General features: G+C 38.6%; 1 pseudogene; it reads left to right on the top strand.

Moving 5' to 3' along the window:
* Positions 1–5,755, top strand: LOC107620825 (annotated as a pseudogene).

Genomic DNA, 6,109 nt, shown 5'->3' with positions numbered 1-6,109 from the left:
ATGCATTTCAAGGTTCCCCATGTTGGTCCTTCAAGGATGGAAAATGGTATGTTCATTGTTCATCATACAATTCGCAATGTTTTGTATTGCAAATGTGGAATTGCCAATGCAATCAAATGCTGCCAACATGTGCATCAAGTGCTTAAGCTTAGAAAATAATATCACTACGGGTCTAGTGAGGCGTCTCGAGCTCAAGGATTGCCCTGAATGTGATAGCAACCTTTTGCTTGAAAAAGTTGCAGAAAAATTTCAATTCTAATAAAGCGAGGATGGTACATGTAGACTTTATTTGGACTGAGCCCTACTCCAAAAGGATCAAGGTCATCGTGAAGGTTCAGAAGGAGATTTTGAATGGAGTCATCCTTGAACAGTCTTATCTTGTTGTGTATATTCAACGGGATCAAATGTGTGAATCTTGCTCCTGGGTCCAGGCTAATTCTAACCAGTGGGTCACCGCCGTGCAACTTTGACAACATGTTTCTCATAGGCGCACTTTCTTTTATTTGGAGCAGTTGATTTTGAAACATGATGCTGCTGTCAGTGCTATCAGAATCAACGAGACGGATCAGGGAATTGACTTATTTTTCTCTAATCGAAGTCAGGGTATAAAATTTGTGGTATTTCTGGGCGAAGTTGTTCATGTGAGAAGGCCTCATGATATGTAACTTGTATCCCGTGGTCCTAAGAGTAATAGCTACAACTACAAATACACATGTTCTGTTGAAATCCCCCTATTTGCCGCAAAGATTTAATATGTCTGCCATTAAAAGTTGCTGCTAGTTTGGGAAACCTTGGTCCCCTTGTGATTTGTATCCAGGTTAGTGTAGCAGCATTGCTTTGCTTGATTCATTTACCCTGACGCATTGCTTCTTGGATGTTGATCACTAATGGAGGGCATCTGACATTGTGGTAGATGTGGAAATTATTCATTCTGCTGAGGTTACTATCGCTGGTACTAGGGCTGTTCGTGGTGCGGTTTGGTTCGATTTTTTAGAGAAAAGTCATATGATCCAATAGTTTAATTAAACTGCGGTTCGGTTTGGTTCGATTTTTTTTCTCAAGACCATTCGAACCAAATCAAACCAATTAAAATCGGTTTGATTTGGTTCGATTTGTTCGATTTTTTCAATCAACTCAAAGAAAAGCCTGCCATACCATTTCACAAAATTATAACATTAAAATCATCTAACACAAATACGCAATAACTAACAAAAGTCTTGATTCAATGAAATTCAACGACAAAAGAAATTAAAATAAATGAAACTCAGAATCACAATTTCACAAACATGTCAAGGAATTCCTAAATGTAGTAAAACAAATGAACTAACTCTATTAAATGACACAAAATAACACAAGACTAACAGAAGTGTCATTGCATTATGCAAGAAAATAACACATCTAAAGGTATATTACAGACAATAAAATTCTTCCTTTCTATTTTTAATACCATTATATCAATATATTTAGAATGTTGAAGACATCTTTCATAGTACAAAGAACTTCATAACTTGCAAGTGAAATGCACTTTCTCACAAAAAGGCAGGCAATACATAAATACATTGTGCCCACCTAGTTCTCTTGAAACTAAAAGCCGCAACCGAGACATGTGTAGAAAGACCAATTACCTTAGACAATTGCACCTTCTGTTCATCAATTATATTGATTCCAAGTTCTCTTCTTCTATCCTGCCAAAGACCAATACCAAATAATGAATAATAAATACTAGGAATCAACAACAATGAATAATGAGCAACAATGAACAAATAATTAAAAAAATAGAAGCAGAAACACAACAAAATAAAAAATTACTAGCATTCAGCAACAAAGAATAATGAACATCAATCAGCAACAATGAACAAATAATAAACAACAATGAACAACAATCAGCAACAATGAACAAATAGATTGAACAGAAATTGAATACAAATAAATTACAAAATCAACTCAAAACAAGCAAAAATAAATTAAACCCAGCAGCTTAGAATCACAGAATCATAATTATTAATAAATTAAATCACAAAATCAACTCAAAACAAATAACTCAAATTAACAAAATCATTAAACAAGCATAGTAATCATTAGTATTATTAACAAAATTTCAAAACAAGCAAAATAAGTGCAGAAAACCAAAAATCAATTAAGAATCACATAATCACAGAATCAGAAACACATAATCAGAGAATCACAAAACTTGAACTAAGCAAAACAAGCAAATTTGAACCCAGCAACTTAGAACCACAGAATCAGAGTTATTAACAAGAAATTAACAAAACCCTAAACAAATTTAGCAACTCAGAATCATAGAAATTATAATTAACAAAATCAAACCCTAACTATTTCATAATTATAAACCCAATATGTCTAATTGCTTCAGATACATAGAAGGAGAGAAAATCAAACCTGAAGTCAAGTAGATGGGAAGGAGGAAGAGCACTGGAAGAAGGCCAACCGGTGGCTGCTGTGTTGTAGTTGGCCAGGCCAGAAACGCAGCAGTACTGCTATGGGTGGCCTCAAACGGTGCTGCGGGTGGCCAGATTGGTCCTGTTGGTGCCGCTGGGGTGCCGCTGGATGGTGCTGGACTGCTGGGTGGTGTAGTGTCTACGACCGCGAGGGTGGTGCTGGCTGGGGCTGGGTGGTGCTGTCCGCGAGGTGGGGCTGGAAAGAAAGGTCCGGTGGCGCTGGGAGAAATGCTTCGACGGCGCTACGAGGTGGTGGGAGGAAGGGGTTCGCCGGCTGGGGAGGTGCTGCAAGAAGATGGGTTCGCCGCCGGCCTTGGGTTTCTTCGAGTGAGACTGAGAGTGAGTGCAGAGAGTGAAATTGAGAGAGTGAGAGTAGAGAGCGGCTAGGTTTACGTTTGGGGGTGGGGGGTTAGGTTAGGTCACGTTAATTGGGGTTTGGGGGTTTTTTTTTTAGGATTTTGTATAATATCAATTTGGTTCAGTTTTCATTGTCAGAACCGAAAACTGAACCGAACCGTAATAAAAACAACAAAACATATTTTTTTCCATTTTTTTGGTTTTTGATTTGTTTGGTTTTTTGTTTTTTCGGTTAGGTTTGTCGGTTTAGTTCGGTCTGGATCAATTTTGAACAACCCTAGGTATTACTGTCTTCTTTGCTTGTGAGTGACTTCTTCTGTGGCAAGTTGTATATGATTAACGTCGTGGGCTGTGGTCATTGATCTCCTCCACTACAGATTGAACGCCATTGGCCGTGGTCATCCAATCTGACGAAGGGTAAAGCGCTAGCAAGTCATTTTCCTCGCGATCCTACTCAAAGTGCCACAGATAAGGTCGAATCTTCTGGATCAGAGAACGCTGCTTCTTTGGATTCTAGCCTATACCATGGAGAACCTAATCTCCCCAGAAATCACCTAAACTAGTGCCTCGAGAAGTCTCCAATGAAGTCGTGGATTAACCGTCTAAGAGATGTATAAACATAGCTGTTGGCCCGTGCTTTCCAGTCACGTATTCACATGAACCCAAGTAGACACGAGCGTTTGTCAGGCATGTTCGTCTTAGTGTGATTCATTGTCAGAACCGAAAACCGAACCGAACCGCAATAAAAATAGCAAAATATTTTTTTTTTCGGTTTTTTCGGTTTTCGGTTTGTTTGGTTTTCGGTTTTTTCGGTTTGGTTGGTCGGTTTAGTTCGGTCCGGATCGGTTTTGAACACCCCTAGCTGGTACTAAATATGTTTTGGCTGAGGCTCAAGTGGCTCATGTGTCGGATTCGGGAAGGATGATACGATATTTTCCATAGAGACTTACTTGGGCCATCTTTCTAAGTCCTGGTGATTATGCTCTTGGTTATGAACTATATGAGGCTATCACTAATGATATTGAATTGGACAAGTACAGAGGACCTGTCTGTTACATTCCCTGATGATGTAAGGGTATCGGGAAAGAGAGGAATGGAAGCTTCCAATCCTAAATCAAGGAAAATTCCACCTCTACCTTTTCACTATAGTAGAAAAAATAAGAGAGAAGGTAAAATGGAAAAGAATGATTTAGAAAATATGGTTGTAACTAACTTGTCATATGGCTCATGGCTTGGGTAGTAAGGGAAGCATCAGATCAGAGAAGAGGGTATTTGATAACAAATTGGAGAGAGAGAGAAGGGGAATTTTCGGGAGTATGGAGTGAAAATTAGACTAAGAAAGAGACTAGCTCTCTAATATCAGCCCCTATCGTTCATTTCTATTGTTTCATTATTTCACACTGTAATTCTATATTTTCTAAATTCAATGAGTATAGGGGTAAGATTTCCTTGATCCACTCCCTTGATTTTGTGATTTCTGTATGGGTGTTTTTGTGCTTGTGCAGATACCAGCTTTTACATTATCCTTTCCGAAGTAGTTTTAGTAAAGAAGAGTTTTGAAGTAAGCGCCTGAAGAAACACTATAAGCGTCGTTCATGGAAGTTTAAACTTGGCATGGAAGCAGATGATAAGGGTAGATTTGAACAAGACATGAAGACCTCAGAATATGAACAATTCTTAGAGGAGTTAGAAGAAAACTTTGAACTGAGGTTGTATCATTGTATCGTAATAAAGAATACCAATCATCTATGGAGGAGGTGGATGATGGAAGATGAATTCGGTTCTGGGAGGATGTCTGGATTCATGGAGGTTCCTTAAAAGATTTTTTTCCAAGGCTCTTCTCAGTTTCATACCAAAGAGGGTCAGTGATAGGGGATTGTGGGTTTTGGGATGGGTTAGTGTGGATATGGAACTTCCAATGGAAGTGAGAACTATTCCAATGAGAGTTGGATCTAGTGAACCAGCTTCACCATACCTTGAGGCTAGTCAAACTTGCATTTGGCAGAGAGGATAAAGTTTTATGGAAATATGATAAACAAGGTATTTTTTCTACTACCTCATTTGTGCAGGTGTTGCAGGTGAAAATAGTTCCAGAGGATATATCAAGCTATAGCTTTATTAGGAGTATTTCGAAAGGGCTTGTTCCACCTAGAGTAGAGTTGTTTGTTTGGTTTGTCTTGACTGGTAGGGTCAATACGAAGGAGAGACTTAATCGGCTTGGGGTTATTAACCAAGAAGATAATTTATGTGTTTTATGTAACAGAGGTGATGAAAATGGGTACCATTTGTTTCTTGGCTGTAGTTTTTCTTGGCAGGTATGGTGTGCTTGGCTATCATGTGTTGGTGTACTATGGATTTGTCCAGGTACGGTTAAGGAGCATTTTTAGAGTTGGACTGAGGTATCAATTAGGAAGGAGGAGTGCAAGAGATGGATGGTGTGCTTTTGTGCCATTATGTGGAATATATGGTTGGAACGAAACCGGAGGATTTTTCAGAATAAGGGAAAAGGAGGTGAGGAGATTATCAACATATCCTTTCAGAGCTAAAAGGAGTGGTTAGGTGCAGACACCTTTTCTTATTGATGTCAATGCCAGAGATGACAAAGGGGCTTCATGATTATTATGGTTGCTTCGATTATCTTTCTAGTTCTTTTGTTTTTCCTTTGTTGTAGCCTCTATGCTCCACTTCGTGTGTTGAGCTTCACTTTCAAAAAAAAAATACTAATCATTAGAGATGAGTGATAGAAGGGGAAGGGATGCCTTTTGTTCCACTAGATGAGTTACTAGCTGATCTTGATCTGAGTGACGATGAAGATGGGGATGAGGATATGGAGGAGTAAAACCATGCTTTTTTGAAGTAAGATCTTGTTGTTAGTGCTCACATTATATAATGTTCAGGTGAACCGTCAGTTAACGACTCAGTCCATTTGTGTGGAAGGGTGAATGATGAATTTCATTGAAAAAAAGAATTAAACCAGTACAGCAGTAGAGTGATGCAGAAGCATAAGTTCAATGAAATAGTAAACTAACGAAACAATGAGAATGTATAGAGAAAAAAAGTATCTATTATAAGTAACACCAACACCAGACGAATGTGACCATAAATTCCTCCAATAAATTGAACCACAATGCACTAGCAAACATAATGCTCAAACCTCCTATTATTAGCTTTCACTTTTGTGCTCATGTGTGGTCCCTGATTTATCAGATTACTTGTCATCTGTCCTTAGTTTGTAACTAACTCTTCCTCCAACAATTATGGCTCTGGCCGTGAGTATTAGAATTGCTCTCTGC

Source organism: Arachis ipaensis, chromosome B10 (assembly GCF_000816755.2).
Source record: "Arachis ipaensis cultivar K30076 chromosome B10, Araip1.1, whole genome shotgun sequence".
NCBI classification, from domain to species: Eukaryota; Viridiplantae; Streptophyta; class Magnoliopsida; order Fabales; family Fabaceae; genus Arachis; species Arachis ipaensis.
Note: the sequence above shows the minus strand (reverse complement) of the source record. Positions and strands in the feature narration are given on the sequence as shown.